Here is a 21,592-nt window from a genome sequence, read left to right as displayed (position 1 = left end):
CAAGGAAAAAAAGTCAAAATATGCTACATCTATCAAACAAGTTTATATGTTTCCTCACAACCTATGAAAAAAGTTTATATGAACTTTTCCGTCTTTCATTTATATGTTTCCTCACAACCTAAAAGGATACAAGGAAGAAACCGACCAATTATCTTCATCATCATAGTTCTTCTTATCACCATTTTGCAAGGGCTTAGCTGAAGAAAAAGGCGAGTTTTGCTGAAAATGGAAAAACTAATGCACATACAAAACAAATACACAAATAACAGAGCAATTCTTGCATGGACACGACCCTAAATTCACATTCTTAGGCACAACCAATAAGAAAGAGTCTTTTTTAAATTTATTTTAATTTTAATTTTGGTTTTAATTGGATTCATGGGGTGGTTGAGATTATGAAGGAGAGAGAAAAATCAGTATTTATTTTTTTAATTAATTAAAATTCTGTGATTGGTTATGTGTAAAATAATTTCTTAGGTATGTGTCCACCTAAGAATTTTCCCAAATAACAATACATGCAATGGATATACAACTCAGTTACCATAAAATATTATCAAATTAGCAACCCTTACAAACAAAACTCTATTATGCATCTTCGACTCGGTTCAAAATGATGACAGACAGGACCATAAAAAGAAGAAAAGATGATGACAGACTGGACCACAAGAAAAATAAACAAAACAACTCTTGAGTTGACCTCACCACTGATTAACAGCAGATTTCTTCCCTCATCTATCAGTATTAAATCCACCTCGTGAACAATAGCAAAATGAAATGGCTTTGGCATGTACTCATGCAAAAGAATAGCCAGTAATCCAATTGTATTCCATACCACAGAAAAAAACACAACATCTAGGTTTTAGTTAAGTAATACACACTACCATCTCATCACAAGCTGCTCGCTATTTCCAACAAGATTATCTCTCAAGTAATCAAAGCCAAGCTCCTAATATAAGAAGGGAAAGAAAAGGAACACAAGAAAACATGCACTGTCAAGAAATTAATGCACAACTGAGATAACAATAGTAGCTGAAAATTGTAATTACCGAATTATTCGTATATGTTGTATCACGTCTATAGTTGAATCTCCGCTCTGCAGAATTCATCCCCCTCGGTGCATACAAACATTAAATAATCAGTTTAACAGAAAGTGCTACTGTGAGCTATTATTAAGTAATATATAAAAATCTAAAATCGTATTATGCAGTTACTGTTACAAACAAGGTTGTCAGAATCGAGAGTTTACTTTGAATCGAAAGAGGATAGTAAGATCGAAAAATCGTAAATCGCAACCAAAATCGGTGGATTCTACTCAAATAGTTTTGTTGAATCAAAAGGGGAAATCAAGATCGCATATCTTAAATATAAAAGTACTCAAAAGTTTAAAGACTTGAGTTCTCAAGGAGAAAGAAACACGGTTGATGTTGAAGCGCAAACGTCAAATAAATATCAATGAAATAGGGTTTCTCCCCTTTTTAAATAAAAATGGTTAAATCGGGTCACAAAACTGAAACGGGTAGTCTTTACCCATTCTAAAATTACCAAAAAAAACGCAAAATCGATGGACTCCATATGAGATCGCGGATTTTGCTTCAATTTAGTGATTTTGTACAAATTTATAGGGATTTTACTCTGAATTAGGATTCTACTCACGATTCAAATCGTTTAAGGTGAGCAAAATCGCAAAATCCATGGATTACACGAGTCTGATCGCGATTCTAACAACAATGGTTACAAAAATTAGTGAAAACCAGAGCCAGTCCATTTGTACATTATGTCAAAACATGTGCTCGACTAGTATATCCCACCATCAAACACATCATAGATAAACAACAAATTTTACCATTGGATGAGAGAATTTACCTGAATAAGACCATCAGAAACAAAGTTGTCAGAATCGAGAGTTTACTTTGAATCGAAAGAGGATAATAAGATCGAAAAATCGTAAATCGCAACCAAAATCGGTGGATTCTACTCAAATCATTTTGTTGAATCGGAGGGGAAATCAAAATATCGCATAATCGAGAATCGCAACCAAAATCAATGGATTCAAAGTGCAAGTACTCAAAGTTTAAACATAAATCAACCAAGTCTCAAATCTAAAATATAAAAGTACTCAAAAGTTTAAAATCATAAAACAAACATAAAACAACCAAGTCTCAAATCTTAAATATAAAACAAAATACTTAAACCCTATATGCTAAATTAGATCACTAATGTGCCATGCCATTAGGGGTGGGAATAGGCCAGGCCGACTAACAGGGGCCTACGGCCCAGCCTACATAGGCCTAGGTCAGGCCAGGCTTTTTAGATAAATAGAAAAGGCCTAGGCTTTTTTATAAGCCTATTTAGCTAAAAAGGCTAGGCCACAGGCCAAATATAAAGCCTTTTAAGCCTAAGAGGCCGGCTTATTTAAATACATACTAATAATTTTATTATTATTATTATATTATATTTTTTACTTTGAATTAAAAATATAAAAATAAATTTTAGTTATCTTGAAGAAATTATGAAAATAAGATGAAAAGAATCTAATGAACAATGTCATAAGTTGTTTCGATAAGTTCTCAAACAAATAATATCACAAAATTTATGCTACTAGGTAAACTCAAATAAACTAATGCAAACAAATATTTAATCTCATTGATCTTTTAATTTGTTAGTCTATATAAAGACGAGTTGAATGACTTATTTAAAAATGTTCAAATGAAATAGGCTTTTAAGTAGGCTAATAGGCCAATCAGGCCTTCAAAAAGGCCAGGCCCAGGCCAAAAAATAAGCCTATGATAGGCTACAGACCAGGCTTAGGCTTTGAATATTATAGCAGGCCAGGCTCAGGCTTGGCAAAGCCTAGCTCGGCCCAGCCTATTCCCACCCCTACATGCCATCCACAGTTGGTGTAGAAGCACTAACGTCAAATAAATATCAATAAATTAGGATTTTCCCCCTTTTTTAATAAAAAGGGTTAAAACTATGTCGCAAAATTGAAACGAGTCATCTTAACCCATTCTAAAACTAGTTGGAAACCCGTGCGTCCGCACGGGTTCTGCTGTCGGTTGGTGTTATGTTTTGAATAAGAATAGAATATGTAAGAAATATGAAAATCCCAAAAAAATAAAACATTATTTTTTAATAATAAATTTTTTTAATACAGAGACGTAATTAACAAAATTCTAAATAGGGAGGTGTTACTAAAAAAAACAATTTGAACAACATATTTGGGTGGAGAAAATGTGTAGAAATAAATATAATAGGAAGAATGGGTATATATTATGTTATAAATAGGAAAAATGATAAAACAATTATTTATAATCTATATATAGTGAAAATAAGTACAAAATAATAGTAAAAACGTGCCAAAAAAAGAATTATAATAGGCCAAAAACAATAATAATGATATAAAGGTAAGAAACAATTGAATGGACAAAACAAAGTACAGACAAAAAAAGGATATTTCCCAACTTAGTTATGTATTAGATATATTAGTTGGGGCCAGGGTATGTTTTTGTTAAAAAAGGACAAATAAAGAAGTAAAATAGATGGGCCCAACTTAAAGACTTTGGATAAATATATATGAAATGGGCCCAAGATATAGACATGTCAAAGAAGTAGCTTTAAAGGTTTCTTCCTCGGTGACTAAACATAAGTTCTAAAAACGAAATTAGGGATTCGTTCTGATAGAGGAGTATTTGGTCGACGGCGCAAACAAACCTTGGACGTTGCAATGACGTAATCTTCTCCATTTAACATTCCCGATCGGTGAGTTGCATGTATATTGAATGTGTTTATCGTTTATAAGATATGTAAATGTCGTTGAAATTTTAACAGATGTATAAGATATGTATTTGAGAGTTGCATGTTCATTCTCGTAGTATGAAAGTTATCTTTTTGTCCTTGAAAATTTAGAACTGTAGAGCAACTTGGAATGGAGAACAATTGGGAAAAACTGAAGAGAGAGGTTGAGATTCGCCGAGTGTTGCAGTTGGTGACTGTTGTAGGTGGATGGAGGAAAGTTTGGGAAAGGTTTAACCGCAGAAAGAGGAACGCATGCCTTTGGGAACGTGAAAGAAAATTTAGGTTTATGATGGCAGCTCTTGAGACACGACGTAGTTCAATAGAATGGAAGGCAGCATAGCAATCAAGCAATTCCGGTCTGGGCGGAAACCCTTCTGGCAATACTGAAGGCAAGGCTGAAGAACAGGTTATGGTTGGTGTTGGGGAAAGGAAAAGAATGTCGAGAAGAGAAGCACAACGTCATGTGATTGTATTATCTTCAGATTCAGAAAGGTAAAACATAGACATAATATTTGTTAGTTAGATATTTATTGTTTGTCTGTTATTAGAAATGTGATAGCAGGTAATGTTTGGATGCATGTAAGATAAAGATGATAATAAGTACGTAATAAATAATGATAAAAGTGTTGTGATAATAGTTAAAATGTTTAGAAAGAATAGTTTATCGTTGTTCTTCTGGATGCATGGAAGAGAAGGATGACAAAGAATGTGATAAGCGAAAGAAGAGCAAAAAGAATCAGGAAGGACCAAGTTCCATTGCCAAAGAAAGGTAAAACATAGACATAATATTTGTTAATTAGATATTTATTGTTTGTCTGTTATTAGAAATGTGATAGCAGGTAATGTTTGGATGCATGTAAGATAAAGATGATAATAAGTACGTAATAAATAATGATAAAAGTGTTGTGATAATAGTTAAAATGTTTATTGTTGTTCTTCTGGATGCAGGGAAGAGAAGGATGGCAAAGAATGTGATAAGCGAAAGAAGAGCAAAAAGAATCAGGAAGGACCAAGTTCCATTGCCAAATAAAGGTAAAACATAGACATAATATTTGTTAGTTAGATATTTATTGTTTGTCTGTTATTAGTAATGTGATAGCAAGTAATGTTTGGATGCATGTAAGATAAAGATGATAATAAGTACGTAATAAATAATGATAAAAGTGATGTGATAATAGTTAAAATGTTTAGAAAGAATAGTTTATCGTTGTTCTTCTGGATGCAGGGAAGAGAAGGATGGCAAAGAATGTGATAAGCAAAAGAAGAGCAAAAAGAATCAAGAAGGACCAAGTTACATTGCCAAAGAAAGTAGTTCGGACCGAAAGGGCAAAGGAGTTATGGTCGAAGAGGAAGATGACCACATTTCAATATCATCCGATAAGGAAGGGTAAATATAATAATTTATTGTTATATATTTAGAAGCTAAATCCAAATTATTCGGACAACCTAAATAGAAGTGTCATATTTGTAGATGTATATTCCGTTTTAGTAATAGATTTTAGTTAAGAATATAATAGTTTTAAATGTTGATTTGAAATACAGGCATGATGATCGTTTTGTTGTAATGCAAAAAGAAAAAAGATGGACTAAGGTGGTTACAAACCCACCAACAATGGGCACGCAAGTTCTTGCAAGTCCTTAAGTAAACCATAACTGTTGTATGATTGTAACTAAAGTGACTGTAATTAAAGTGTCATGTTAATGTGATTAATTTCTAATGAATTGTAGCAAATTCCTGTTGAGGTCATAACTAATTGTGTATTGGAAGGCAAGACTACCATTGGACTGTATGACACGGACAAACGCAAGGCCTACAATTGTGTCCTGAAGGAGAGAATAAGAATGAAATATTTCTTTGCAGGGGCTGGTATGAGTATGGGAAAAGCAGGAAGTTCAAGAAAGGTGATGTTCTAAATTTCACCATTAGGTACCCACCTGTTGAAGAAATTTTGGTGTGTGTTGTCTGTGGCAAATAGTGAAGAATTACCTTTAGAAACGTGTATTTTTGGTTAGAATAGTGTGACTTGAGTTGGTTAATTAAATAAGTTTGGATGTTTTTGTTGTAAAATATTTGTGATGTAGGTTGTGTAGTTAATTGTCATTTTGAAGGATATAAAGATGCAGTGGAGTTAAAGTGTATGTGATTGTAACAGAAGTATTTATGTGGAAGGGTAGTACGTTTAGTGGTTAATACTTCTATTACAATCACATACACTTTAACTTCACTGCATCTTTATAACCTTCAAAATGACATTAACTACACAGCCTACATCACAAATATTTTACAACAAAAACATCCAAACTTACTTAATTAATCAACTCAAGTCACACTATTCTAACCCAAAATACAAGTTTCCAAAGGTAATTCTTCACTATTTGCCACTGACAACACACACCAAAATTTCTTCAACAGGTGGGTACCTAATGGTGAAATTTAGAACATCACCTTTCTTGAACTTCCTGCTTTTCCCATACTCATACCAGCCCCTGCAAAGAAACATTCCATTCTTATTCTCTCTCTTCTTCAGGACACAATTGTAGGCCTTGCGTTTGTCCGTGTCATACAGTCCAATGGTAGTCTTGCCTTCCAATACACAATTAGTTATGACCTCAACAGGAATTTGCTACAATTCATTAGAAATTAATCACATTAACACAACACTTTAATTACAGTCACTTTAGTTACAATCATACAACAATTACGGTTTACTTAAGGACTTACAAGAACTTGCGTGCCCATTGTTGGTGGGTTTGTAACCACCTTAGTCCATCTTTTTTCTTTTTGCATTACAACAAAACGATCATCATGCCTGTATTTCAAATCAACATTTAAAACTATTATATTCTTAACTAAAATCTATTACTAAAACGGAATATACATCTACAATTATGACACTTCTATTTAGGTTGTCCGATTAATTTGGATTTAGCTTCTAAATATATAACATAAATTATTATATTTAGCCTTCCTTATCAGATGATATTGAAATGTGGTCATCTTCCTCTTCGACCATAACTCCTTTGCCCTTCCGGTCCGAACTCTTTTCTTTGGCAATGTAGCTTGGTCCTTCTTGATTCTTTTTGCTCTTCTTTCGCTTATCACATTCTTTGCCATCTTTCTCTTCCATGCATCCAGAAGAACAACGATAAACTATTCTTTCTAAACATTTTAACTATTATCACAGCACTTTTATCATTATTTATTACGTACTTATTATCATCTTTATCTTACATGCATCCAAACATTACTTGCTACCACATTACTAATAACAGACAAACAATAAATATCTAACTAACAAATATTATGTCTATGTTTTACCTTTCTTTGGCAATGGAACTTGGTCCTTCCTGATTCTTTTTGCTCTTCTTTCGCTTATCACATTCTTTGCCATCCTTCTCTTCCTTGCATCCAGAAGAACAACGATAAACTATTCTTTCTAAACATTTTAACTATTATCACAACACTTTTATTATTTATTACGTACTTATTATCATCTTTATCTTACATGCATCCAAACATTACCTGCTATCACATTTCTAATAACAGACAAACAATAAATATCTAACTAACAAATATTATGTCTATGTTTTACCTTTCTGAATCTGAAGATAATACAATCACATGACGTAGTGCTTTTCTTCTCGACATTCTTTTCCTTTCCCCAACACCAACCACAACCTGTTTTTCAGCCTTGCCTTCAGTATTGTCAGAAGGGTTTCCGCCCAGACCAAAATTGCTTGATTGCCATGTTGCCTTCCATTCTATTGAACTACGTCGTGTCTCAAGAGCTGCCATCATAAACCTAAATTTTCTTTCGCGTTCCCAAAGGCATGCGTTCCTCTTTCTGCGGTTAAACCTTTCCCAAACTTTCCTCCATCCACCTACAACACTCACCAACTGCAACACTCGGCGAATCTCAACCTCTCTCTTCAATTTTTCCCAATTGTTCTCCATTCCAAGTTGCTCTACAGTTCTAAATTTTCAAGGACAAAAAGATAACTTTCATACTACGAGAATGAACATGCAACTCACAAATACATATCTTATACATCTGTTAAAATTTCAACGACATTTACATATCTTATAAACGATAAACACATTCAATATACATGCAACTCACCGATCGGGAATGTTAAATGGCGAAGAGTACGTCATTGCAACGTCCAAGGTTTGTTTGCGCCGTCGACCAAATCCTCCTCTATCAGAACGAAACCCTAATTTCGTATTTGGAACTTATGTTTAGTCACCGAGGAAGAAACCTTTAACGCTACTTCTTTGACATGTCTATATCTTGGGCCCATTTCATATATATTTATCCAAAGTCTTTAAGTTGGGTCCATCTATTTTACTGCTTTATTTGTCCTTTTTGACAAAAATATACCCTGGCCCCAACTAATATATCTAATACATAACTAAGTTGGAAAATATCCTTTTTTTGTCTGTACTTTGTTTTGTCCATTCAATTGTTTCTTACCTTTATATCATTATTATTGTTTTTGGCCTATTATCAAATTAGCAACCCTTATGAACAAAACTCTATTATGCATCTTCGACTCGGTTCAAAATGATGACAGACAAGACCGTTAAAGAAGAAAAGATGATGACAGACTGGACCACAAGAAAAATAAACAAAACAACTCTTGAGTTGACCTCACCACTGATTAACAGCAGATTTCTTCCCTCATCTATCAGTATTAAATCCACCTCATGAACAATAGCAAAATGAAATGGCTTTGGCATGTACTCATGCAAAAGAATAGCCAGTAATCCAATTGTATTCCATACCACAGAAAAAAACACAACATCTAGGTTTTAGTTAAGTAATACACACTACCATTTCATCACAAGCTGCTCGCTAATTCCAACAAGATTATTAATCAAAGCCAAGCTCCTAATGTAAGAAGGGAAAGAAAAGGAACACAAGAAAACATGCACTGTCAAGAAATTAATGCACAACTGAGATAACAATAGTAGCTGAAAATTGTAATTACCGAATTATTCGTACATGTTGTATCACATCTATAGTTGAATCTCCGCTCTACAGAATTCATCCCCCTCGGTGCATACAAACATTAAATAATCAGTTTAACAGAAAGTGCTACTGTGAGCTATTATTAAGTAATATATAAAAATCTAAAATCGTATTATGCAGTTACTGTTGCAAAAATTAGTGAAAACCAGAGCCAGTCCATTTGTACATTATGTCAAAACATGTGCTCGACTAGTATATCCCACCATCAAACACATCATAGATAAACAACAAATTTTACCATTGGATGAGAGAATTTACCTGAATAAGACCATCAGAATTCAGAAAGACATAAGAAACGATGAACACACCCATCCGTTCAGCATAACACTGAGTTAAATAATCATTGACAATTACAACCTCAAAGACATTAAGATCAGAGAGTGTCATTTTTGTAAAACCAAGTGTCTGCAGCGTCTGAAGAAATTGTCTAACAATCTATTAAAGCTTTAAAGTCTTGGCATTAACACAAACCATGGACACCCTCAGCGGTCAAGGAATTAAGATATGTTGCTAGCGTGGAGACTAAGGTTTTCCCCTCTCCCGTTTTCATCTCAGCAATTGACCCATCATGCAACACAGCTCCACCGATAATCTAACAACAAGAAATTTTCATGAAGAACAACTCAGTTACCTTATTCTAGTCTTCTATAAACAAAATATGCACAAAATATATTGGATTTGGCTCTTCTATAACAAGAAGGGCTCTAACAATTCGATACACATTATTATAACCAAGAAAATGAATAAAGGATTATAAACAGATAAATTACTTGGCTTTCACAATAGCTTCTACAGTTTTTCTTTCTTGTGTGCTCACTTGTTCACGCTCACCTGTCACCTGCGAATAGTTAATAATCTTCAAAATCAATCTATTTATCATACTTAGTCTCAAGTTGCTAATTGGTGGCTACTAGCAAGCATAACCACACCATGACAGAACGTTGTTCGCAAGGTTGTCAAAATCGAGAGTTTACTTTGAATCGAAAGAGGATAGTAAGATCGAAAAATTGTAAATCGCAACCAAAATCGGTGGATTCTACTCAAATCGTTTTGTTGAATCGAAAGGGGAAATCAAGATCACATATCGGTGGAATCCATATGAGATCGCGGATTTTGCTGCGATTTAGCGATTTTGCGATTTTGTGCGATTTTATTGGGATTTTGCTCTGAATTAGGATTCTACTAACGATTCAGATCGTTTAGGGTGAACAAAATCCATGGATTTCACGATTTTGATCGCGATTCTGACAACAATGGTCGTTCGGCTAATGCTATCTCTAAGTTTCTTGCTAGTTCCATATGAAAACTATAGTTAATTCTTACTTCCATTTCAATTTCATTTAGTAGCTATGTTTTTAACCATTAAACTTAGATCTTCAGAATTCATATAAAATAGAGAGTGTAAAAGAAATCTACCCCTATAAAAACTATTTAATATCAAAATTCTCTACCAGGCCATTTGCTATAATCAATAAAACATTGAACCAGCCTTCACTTTTCATAACTCTTGTGATTCCCATCTCAATGACCGGGACAAATGATCATGGTCCTGGCACGAATTAGAGGTGATAAATAGCATAAGCAAGAAGATAAATGAAATATATAAATGAGATGAAGTTTGACTAATGATCAAATACCGGAAAGCCGTAATTAAGGGGACCCATTCCCTATACTGTGACAACAGTTCTTCAATTCCATGACAAAATCCATCATCGGCATTAAAATAAAAAACTTCCTGGTCAAGTGTTGAAGCTTCCAATGTAAACAAACACACACATAACTCACATATATTAGATTATAACCTAAAAAAAATTCATGAAATTTTCATGAAGAACAATTCAGTTATCTACTTCTAGTCTTCTATAAACTAAGTATGCATTTAATATATTGGATTTGGCTCTTCTATAACAAGAAGTGCACTCTAACAATTAAAATTATAATAAAAAGTATAAGCAAAACTATATCAAAACAAACTATAAGATTGTCAAATTTTGGATAGTCGACTTTCACGTTTTTAACTCTATACTTTATTCTTTAATACAACAGACAAACAGATGCAAGAGAGTGACACCTGAACATCAAAATGGCGCATTCCAAGTTTCCTTGTGGCAGCCTCCTGGACAACTGTGAACGCCTCTGAAAGATTCATTCATTCATCGAAAATTACATTCAAAAGTCGTGGTTAAGAAATGAAGAAACAGAGTAAAAAATAGTGAAGCGAACCAGCTTGAATATCTGCAAGTATCTCCCCTCACCCAAGCCGGAGGCGAAAATCCTTGGTTTTGGCGGCCAACTGCTCATCGGAGAGAGCTTGAATCCAAGGCTTGAAAGTTGAAAGCATTGATGGAGTCCACCAGACGGAAGTGGTCGTTAACTACTCAGTGGTTCAAGCTGATGAAGTCAATGAAAGTCTTACGAATGCGACCAAGATTTTCCGGAAACGAAGGGATATAAGTCAGTCAGTTATGGCATTTCGTCGAACATTTGATGTGCATGGAAAAGAAAATAGGCAAAGACCAAATACAAGTTTGAGAGAAACTAACCTTCCAACCAGGTTTAGGCTTTAGCTCAATTTTGAGAGAAATTAAAGTCCCTAAACTATTAAATAATTTATAACTAGTCCCTGAATTTAGAGATCCAAACACAAACTATTTGAAGTTTAGGAGAATTGAAAATTATTTACAAGTTGAGATTCCATTAAAAAAAAATAGTTTAGGGATTAAATTAAATTCAGGAAGGTTAGTTACCTTAGCTTCCCAAAAAGTAAACATCAGTATGGAAAAGGGAGGTGAAGAGTATCTTTAGACGAACTTCACCGGCTTGTGGTCATTAGTTTTGGGATCATCTAGAAAACTACATCATGCTACATCTGTAAATGTAAACAGAGAGATTAAAAATCAGACAGCCAAAATCCAACTTTATGGTGACTTGTGGCTATTAGAATGAGTCACTATCAAAACAAACTCGCTGTAGACGACTACAATTTTTGTCATATTAACACAACCAACTTAAATCTTTCATCTACCTTTCATCTGACAGAAACTTGTTCGTTCTTGGCAGCCACGATTATATCTTGCTCAACTTGAAACACAATAGAGTAATCAAGACATTCCCTTGCATTCTAGGAAAAGGGTCGAGAAACTACCCGAGTTTAGGATCATCCGTGTTACTCCCATTAGATCATAAAGAGAGGTTTCAAAACTTGTATAGATGCTTCTATAGAACAGGTTCTATAAAACTGTAAGAGAGGTTTCAGAACTTGTTTAGCTGCTTCTATCAGACAAAAGCATGAAAGAAAGAACTACGGATCTGCTAGTTCATTTCTTCCATAAACAAAGAGCCTATAATTTCCCTAAACAAATGTTCAAGCAAAATCCCTTTAGTTAAAATGGAAAGAGAAGCATTATGCCAATATAACACTAGAAAAATCAATGCACTTTTATTTTCTTATGATGACGGAGTATCCCAACCCTCAATATGAACCAGATCAACATGTTCGTAACAAGAAAATGCAACAAAACTTGATTTTATCATAGAGAGAGTTAAATTAAGACCACATGGAAATTTGTCCATCAGTAGAAAAAAAAAAGGTTAAAGAGCAAACAATTTGCCTCACAAATCAGAAACTGCTGAAATATGTAGCCTATCAAATAAATAAAACAATGTGCCAAGATTACACAAATGATGGGCTGTTAGTTGTTTATCAGACAGCACCTCTTTCTCTAATCAATCAATTCATTTCAAACAACAGAAAAATTGGATTTCAACTAAAACTAGCTTCCATCATAATTAAAGTTTCATTCGTCAGTATACTCCCCTCCCCACCTCTTTGTCTAATGAATCACTATCTATATCTACAAGAGAAAACAATAACAGAAGGCATTTCACTCACAAACAAGCATAGTATATAAAAAAGTTGTGAAATAGTTGATATATTGGCACTATAGAGTAGCAGAACTTAACAAACTACTTAAGTTTTGTGACACACGATTTAGTACAAAATGTTGTCAAATTCAAATAGCGGACATAATATAACACTTTAGCCAAGCAGAACTAGAACAAACTGCTACTCTTCGCGATTTTCTATTGACAATACAAGTAAGAAAAAGACTACTCTTCAATCTTAAATTCTAAATCTTGAAATGCTTAATGAAATTATGTATACAAAGCAGGTTCAGGATCATGACAAGTTAACATAAACATAACGGAATAGAACAATGAAATAGTGAAAACCTTGTTGGATCTCCATGACTAGCCAACCAAGGCTCAACCACTGAAGCACCAAAAGAATCAACATTATGCCTATGATTATCCGATTTGTTAAACTCATCACCACCACCAGGGCTTCCTCCACCAACCCTCCCAACCCCCATCGATTTACTACACTCAGCCAAATTCGCCTGCTTCGCCAACCAATTCAACACCTTAAACCCATACTCAAACACAGCCGGACACCTACTCTCCGGCGCCAACCTATACCCAACAGCAACCACAATCACATTGTAAAGTTTCATGAGAGGAAGTAATAGAAAATCCTTGTGTTTTTATTGAAGCATTGATAGATTTGTCTGTTAAAAAAACATGAAGGGATGATTTTGTAAGAAAAGGGTAGGAAGTTTGGAAGTTACGTGCATATCATTGTCCACCATGAAGGAAAAAAGAGAAAGAAAATATATACTATGTAAAGAGTGTATTGTAACATCTCGTGAGACAATTTAATCCAACGACTTTTGACCATAATTCACCCTGAACCATTTTATTGCTAGTCTACTTTAGACGTCACCTAATAAGTAATATAAAAAGAAAAATAAATTTAAATTTAACTCGAGTGATGATTCTTGTAGGTAATCTTGTAATAAAACTGGTAAAAGTAGTATTTTATAACAAATAATAAATGTTCACTAAAAGTGTGTGTTACAATAGGTTTTTTAGTGAATATTTGTTGAATTTAATTAGAATTCATCGACATTGTAAAGTATTTTTTTATTCTGATAGTAAATTTAAATCTTAAATAATGTTTGACTCTTTCATTATTCTTTTAGGCTATGTTTGGGAGTTTGGAGGGAAGGGGAGGGGAGGGCTTTAAAAAATAAGAAGAATTGGGTGAAAAGAATAAAAGGATTTTGAGTAGGAGGGTTTTGGAGGGTTTGGTTTTATTCATAACACCAAAAACCCCATAAAATGGGGGAACTCAAAAATTGTATTGAAGGAGGGTTTTGGAGGGTTTTGAAGGGCTTATATAAATTTACCAAATATCTTTTAGGTTGTTATACTATTTTAAAAATTAAAAATTTTGTAACGATTATGACTCTTTTATCATTCTAAACAAAATCATTTTTTTAAAAAATGTCAAATATTTCTCTATATTTTTTTAAAAATTCGTTTTCGGAAGCCTTCCCCTCCCCTCCCCTCCAAACTCCCAAACATAGCCTTAAAGTTTTACGACATGATCAATTGGAGTGGTTGCTTCTTTAAAGTTTTGGTGTTTGAACTCATCAAGCATTTTCTCAATGTAATGCGTTTGACTAAGTTCATAACCCCCACTATTTCGCATTATTTTATCCCTAAAACTGTGTCAACAAGTTCAAAATCTTTCATCTTGAAAGTGAAAGTTAGAAACCTCTTTCTCTCTAAAATTCCATTCAAATCATTGCTAATTATTAACACATAATAAACATAGAGACAAATGAGTATTACAATGTTTTTGCACACCTTTGTGTATAGACACTTGTCACAAGAATTAGGAATAAATCCATTTGAAAGTAAGACAGAGTCAAATATTTGATGTCATTGTTTTGTTGCTTGTTTTAAGCCATATAAGGATTTGACAAGTTTACACACCTTTTGTTCATTTTCAGGAAGCACGTAGCCTTCTGGTTGTTCCATGTAGATTTCCTCATCGAGATCTCCATTTAGGAATGTTATTTTAACATCCATTTTATGAACTATAAGGTCATTCAAAGAGGCCAAGGCAAACAACAATCTAATTGTGGTTGTCCTTGCCACTGGTGCATTTGTATCGAAGTAATCTATGCCTTCTTTTTGTATAAATCCTTTTGCTACTAATCTGGTCTTATAAGTGTTTAAGGTACCATCACTATGATACTTCCTTTTAAACACCCACTTGCATCCAATAGGCCTTGATACTTTTGGTAAATCAACAAATTCCCAAGTGTGGTTTGACATAATTGAATCCATTTCATCTTGAATAGCGTCCTTTCAAAAGGAAGAGTCCCTTGAAGCTATTGCTTCCTTGTAGGTTTTAAGATCATCCTCTACTTGAAAAATAATAAGAATGCTTTGAACAAAATTCTTACAATCTATATAAGTAGTGTTGTTTATAAATTAGTTAGTATGTTATGTAACTTTAGTTTTATGTATTGAATGTTTTTGCTAATTTTTGCTAACTTTAGATTCGGTTTCACTTGTTCGCGACCACAACATCAAAGAAAAATTAGTTGAACTTGGTATATTTGTGAAAAGTTACAATGGAGATCTGTTGTATGAACCTTGGGAGTTATATGATGAAAACGGACATGCTTTTATAACCTTTGATCTTTTTTGGTAGAGGTGCTTGCACAAGCAAATGGAACATGTTTCACTTATTCATTCATGGCAATTAATTCCAGCTAAAGGTATGCACATTACCATGATTTTATTGTTTCCCATTATAATATGGTTGTTAGTATTAGATAATTCTGTTAAAGGAACCACAATAGAACATCCTTTTAAAATCAATCTCTTGGATCCAAAATACAACCAAACAGGAACCACAATAATAATACTAGTAGTTAAACCACTTGATCTTACTAGAATCAGATTTAGTTAAACCACTTGATCTTACTACCATAGTATTAGTTAAACTACTTAATCTTACTGCTACTAATATTAGCCAATTCCAAGAATATCGAAGTCAAACAACTCATGACGAGTAGAAATGTCTCAAGAAATTATGGTTTACCTAATAATAGACTTCCTTTGTGGCACTAGAGAATGATTCCTTAACTTAACAGGCTTTATAAACTGTGTAACCAAAAAAGAGGAGAGAAAGAAAATACACAAGTCAAAACAATCAACTTCTTGTTTTGAAACTTAATAAACCTAAATCAAAATATTATTCCGATTTTACCTCCGATTTAACTAATCAAAGCAGAAACCAGTCATTGAAAAATAACAACCATAGAACAGTAAGACAGTAAACTACGAACACAAAGAACATAATCAAACAAGGTTAATACTCCAAGGCTCCAAGTATCTAATCCAAATAAAAAACACTTTCGAAACATTCTTAACCGAAACAGCCATCGAACTAAACAACAATGTCCTCAACAAAAACCTATACAAAGGCCTCTGCAAACATTTGTTCCAACACGCATAACCTAAGTCCTTGTTCTTAGAAACCTCCATAGTCCTGCACCTAACACTAGAACTATAACTAGAACCAAAACCAAAATCTCCATTCTCACGAAACGCAGTTATAGTACTCACAAACAGCTTAACAACTTCACTTAAACTCGACGTCAGAGGCATTTCTACAAATGGAAAGGTATGGCTTCATCGCGGCGAATTGAAATGACAAATCAAAACATGATTCGAAATGATGAATCGATCCAATCGAAATAAAGAATCGAGAAGAAACATAAAGCTTACCTGAACAAGGAGAAAGGATTTCCTTTGAATAAAATCAATGAAGCAGGAAACTTAAGCAGAAGCGTTTCTCGAAGAACAAGAAAAGATGAGCATAAGTTTGGCACTTAAGAGCGGAGAACTCTTGAAGATGCCTCCGGTCACGTCGTTACGGCGAACTCTTGAAGACGCCTTCGGTCATAATCTTGAATACGAAACTGAGGGTTTGGAGAAGAAAACGGAGGGTTTATTGAAGATGAAAACAAACTCTTGAAGACGAAAAGATAAGCGGAAGTTTTGAGGAGAAATGTGTTGTTTCTAAGTTTTGTTTAATTTTAATTTTATTTATCAAAATTATTAATTTATAATTTATTTTTATTTTATAGTTTAGTTTTAATTTTTTTTAATATATAGCTTTGATTTTAAATTATTTAGTTTTTATTTTTTTTATTTTTTTATGAAATTAAATTTTATTTTAATTTATAGTTTTAGTATTATTTAATATGATTTTAATAAGAGAAACTCTTATTACATTTTTTTGGGTTCTTAGGCACCATGTGCGTTTTCAAAATTACCCATCTATTTTCGTAGATGTATCTCCATAAACATATTTTCTTAGTCAACGTTGGGTTGTTCCGTAAGTGCTATCTCTGGAATATAATTTTTTATTTTAATTATGGTTTCAGTTTTAAAAAGAGATTAATTGTGGTGTTATATTTTTACACAATCAAATCAAATATAATTAAAATTAAAAGTCTTTTTACTAATATAAAAAGACTCTTCATCTTATTGATAAGTTTGTTATTATTGATTCACATAACAATTAATCTATGGTTGAGTGTAGTTGTGTCTCCTTGAGTCAATTATCACTCATTTATATTTGGTTGGGGAGAGTGTAATGTTTCTACTTTGGCAAGTGGTTGGTTAATATTATTAATGTTATTTAATGTCATTTAGATTTATTCAAACTTATAAATTTCTCAAATCCCTTTATGTTTTCCTTTCTCTATTCATTCACATACACCTAACCTTTTTAAAAACACAATCTTATCCAAATTATTATTCTCTTTTTCGTAAGAAACACAATCTTATACAAAATTAACTACTAGTATTATTTTAATTGTGATGCTGGAATTATATTCTAATGTATTATTCTGTTGTAAAAAAAATGAAGTTTATAGCTGATTTAACATAAAGCAAAAGGTTTCGTAGGTACATCTACGGAACATTCTGGTTGTAACTACGGAACATTTTCTGAACTGAATTAGTTTGAATTTTTCCCAACATTTACCATTATAAACCACCTCCATAGATGTACTTCCGAAAAAATGTAAATTTAGGCGCAAAAAAAAGTACTTCATGATATGCATCACCACACTAAGTAAATTTAGGCTTCCACCACACTAAGTAGCAACTTTTTTTAGTTAAAGTGTGTTGCTAGATTTTTCCCTATGGAAAGTACACACAATACTTTCTCAGTGTTGTCAATTGCAGAAAATAACATTTTGTTAAAATTCCTCTATGCTAGAGTGATATATCACCACTGTAGTTTCTATTTGACAACAATAATGCCCTGTTTCTATTTACTATTATATTTATACTTTTAAAATGTTGATTGACTTGATTTGACCTGTTAAAACTTAGACTTTTTGAACCTACTGATATTGTTACAGCCTCACCCTCTCACTGCTACACCCTCTGTTACAGCCTCACCCTCACCCTCTCACCCTCTCACGTATTCCCATTCCTTTTCAAATAATTTTTCTCTCTCCCCTTATATATTATTCCTTTCTTATTTTTTTCTCTCATAACTTCTAACTTCTTTGATAAAGCAGCAGAAAGAATTTCAACAATATGAACAAAGCTCAGACTTTCTTTCAGGGGGTATGTGTTTTGACTGATCCATTATTTTGGCAAAAGCACGCCTTTTGTCTTTGATTTATTAGATTAGAATGATTCTGATTTCATATATTTATGTACATGAAGGTGCACTACATCCATATCAACTTGAAGGATTGAACTTTCTACGATTCTCCTGGGCCAATGAAACCCATGTTATACTTGCTGATGAAATGGGACTTGATACTTAGTCTCAATTGTTTTCGTGCTCAATCTATTTATTGCCTCTCCCTAATATCACTTTTCTCTACTGTTATTCTTAATTTGGAGTTTCTAGCCGAAGCATAAGTTTTTGATGGCTTGCTTTTTCATCTTCAAGAAAAACCATACAAAGGATTGCTTTCTTGACATCTCTTTTCAAAGAGAATGTTTCTCCACAACTGGTGGTTGCTCCGCTTTCTACACTAAGAAACTTGGAGCAGGAATTTGCGACTTGGGCACCTCAAATGAATAGTGTATGTATACTCAATTTCTTAGTTTCATTTTTATTAGTATATTGTTAGGGATGAATTTATGGTATTTTCATGGGTTATTATAAATACGTTATGCTCTAAACTTAAACAAATTGTGATAGTTTCATGGATTTTTCAGCGAGAATCGGACTACATATGTATAGTTCATGTTGTGAAGCAAATCGAATCACTTTGGGTATTATGGATGCAGGTTTGGAGCTGAAAAGTAGCCCTATAAGAGCATGAAGAGGAAAGGAAGCTGGAAGAATCAAAAGAAAAGCAAAAAGGAGAAATTTCTAACAAAGCTGCGCCGCGAAGGATGCAAGCGCGCCGCACCAAATCCACGGCGTATCCAACCCAACTCTTATAAATAGAAGCCCTAGCTGCCAATTAAAGGTGTGATTTTTTTGTGAACGAAATTAAGAGAGAAATCTGATCTTGAAGCACAGAGCAACCATTGAAGAAAGATTCTACATCAATTGAAGAGATTTTATTGATCATGATGAACTCCTCAATCAACCATTGTGTGTTCTTCATGTCTATGGAGAGCTAATTTTATTTTGTTGAGTTTAAGGTAGTAGTTAACCTATGATTATGCAATACCATTGATTAATTCTTGTGAACAATTGTTTGAATACATTATCAATAAGAAGCCTTGTTTTTATGTTAAATTATTGTTAAATCTTTGATCGAAAGAAAAGGTTTAAACTTTTGCCCTAGGTTACTATATTGATTCATTCATAATTTGCAGAGATGGAATTGTGAATGAGTTTTCATTATTATCGTGATCTATTATTTTTATCGATATTGATATTCTGAGAGATCGAATCTCATATTGGTAGAAATTCATCTAACTTGATCTGCAGACATGAGATCTAGTTTGAGGATAAATGAAGATGATAATCCAAATGATAGTTTACTTATGATTTAACTAATAAATTGCATAGGAATAGGTTGATGAACCCTAAAGCTCAACATATCTCTTTTATTGTTAACCAAGTTTCAACATTCTAGTTTTATTATTTGTTTAGATTTAATAGCATATTTAAAATAATAAAACAAACTCAACTATTTTTACTCACTCAAAATAATTTGTTATAGAACGGCAGTGATATTAAACCAATCCCTGTGGATACGATATATAGAAAATATTTACCCACAAATACTTTCAACATATATTTAGGGATAGAGATCCTCTCCTATTTGTTTTCTACTGCCAAGCATTCTGCCTAAATACCAGCCATTCATTGAGAGTTTATCTCTCTCATACAAACTATTTCTTTCTATTTAGTTCTTTTTTGAATTTTTTCAACCCTTAGATTAGCACAGGAGAGACTGCGGCACAAAACCAGCAGCAGAGGATCTGTTTCCGTATATTTAGGCTTCCACCACACTAAGGGTGTGTTTGTTTCAAGGTTAGAAAAATTATTCCTTGGAATGATATTCCCAGGATTAGTATTCCTTGGAATATTATTCCAACTTATGTGTTTGGTAAGAATTTTGTTTCCTAGGAATAATGATAAAATTTGTTTAATTTAAAAATATTAAAAAATAAAAATAATAATAAATGTGAGTGATAGTGGGAAGTTAAAGTTGGTTGAACTTATTCCCATGGGAATATTATATTCTCACCCCTTAAGCCTTGGAATAAAAATAAAAAAGTCATGTGTAAATAAGAATCCTGGGAATAAAAAATGCCTTGGAATAATTTTTTAAAACTTGAATCAAACATGGGAATGTTGCATTCCCGTGGCCATATTCCTGGGAATCTTTTTTACAACCTTGAAACAAACACACCCTAAGTAGCGACTTTTTTTAGTTAAAGTGTATTGCTAGAATTTTCCCTATGCAAAGTACACAAATACTCTATCAGTGTTGTCAATTGCAGAAAATAGCATTTTGTTTAAATTCCTCTATGCTATAGTGATATATCACCACTATAGTTTCTATTTGACAACAATAATGCCCTGTTCCTATTTACTATTATATTTATACTTTTAAAATGTTGATTGACTTGATTTGACCTATTAAAACTTAGACTTTTTGAACCTACTGCTACTGCTACACCCTCTGTTACAGCCTCACCCTCACCCTCTCACCCTCTCACTTATTCCCATTACTTTTTAAATAATTCTTCTCTATCCCCTTATATATTCTTCCTTATTTTTTCTCTCATAACTTCTAACTTCTTTGATAAAGCAGCAGAAAGAATTTCAACAATATGAACAAAGCCCAGACTTTCTTTCAAGGGGTATGTGTTTTAACTGATCCATTATTTTGGCAAAAGCACGCCTTTTGTCTTTCATTTATTAGATTTGAATGATCCTGATTTCATATATTTATGTACATGAAGGTGCACTACATCCATATTAACTTGAAGGATTAAACTTTCTACGATTCTCCTGGGCCAATGAAACCCATGTTATACTTGCTAATGAAATGGGACTTGATACTTAGTCTCAATTGTTCTCGTGCTCAATCTATTTATTGTCTCCACCTAATATCACTTTTCTTTACTATTATTCTTAATTTGGAGTTTCTAGCTGAAGCATAAGTTTTTGATGGCTTGCTATTTCATCTTCAGGAAAATCCATACAAAGGATTGCTTTCTTGGCATCTCTTTCCAAAGAGAATGTTTCTCCACATCTGGTGGTGGCTCCACTTTCTACACTAAGAAACTGGGAGCAGGAATTTGCGACTTGGGCACCTCAAATGAATAGTGTATGAATACTCAATTTCTTAGTTTCATTTTTATTAGTATATTTAGGGATTGAGATCCTCTCCTGT

General features: G+C 33.2%; 1 long non-coding RNA gene across 47 annotated transcripts; it reads right to left on the bottom strand.

Moving 5' to 3' along the window:
* Positions 1-458: 458 nt before the first annotated feature.
* LOC131622359 (uncharacterized) lies at positions 459-16,771 on the bottom strand. 47 transcript variants are annotated; one of them, XR_009289879.1, is made up of 14 exons: positions 16,479-16,771; positions 13,062-13,396; positions 11,854-12,180; positions 11,576-11,697; positions 11,372-11,451; positions 11,052-11,239; positions 10,900-10,964; positions 10,466-10,580; positions 10,280-10,377; positions 9,599-9,666; positions 7,389-9,420; positions 7,115-7,197; positions 6,518-6,605; positions 3,905-6,419 (listed from the first exon to the last, which is right to left on the bottom strand). It is a non-coding gene; the product is annotated as an uncharacterized LOC131622359 (long non-coding RNA). The 47 variants fall into 47 exon arrangements; XR_009289881.1 differs by having other exon boundaries at positions 11,372-11,426; XR_009289887.1 differs by having other exon boundaries at positions 3,906-6,419; positions 7,389-8,851; positions 9,087-9,155; positions 9,300-9,420; positions 11,052-11,697.
* Between the last annotated feature and the right edge of the window lie 4,821 nt (positions 16,772-21,592).

Source organism: Vicia villosa, unplaced genomic scaffold (genome assembly GCF_029867415.1).
Source record: "Vicia villosa cultivar HV-30 ecotype Madison, WI unplaced genomic scaffold, Vvil1.0 ctg.000029F_1_1_2_unsc, whole genome shotgun sequence".
Classification (NCBI taxonomy): domain Eukaryota; kingdom Viridiplantae; phylum Streptophyta; class Magnoliopsida; order Fabales; family Fabaceae; genus Vicia; species Vicia villosa.
This window is presented reverse-complemented; position numbering and strand designations above follow the sequence as displayed.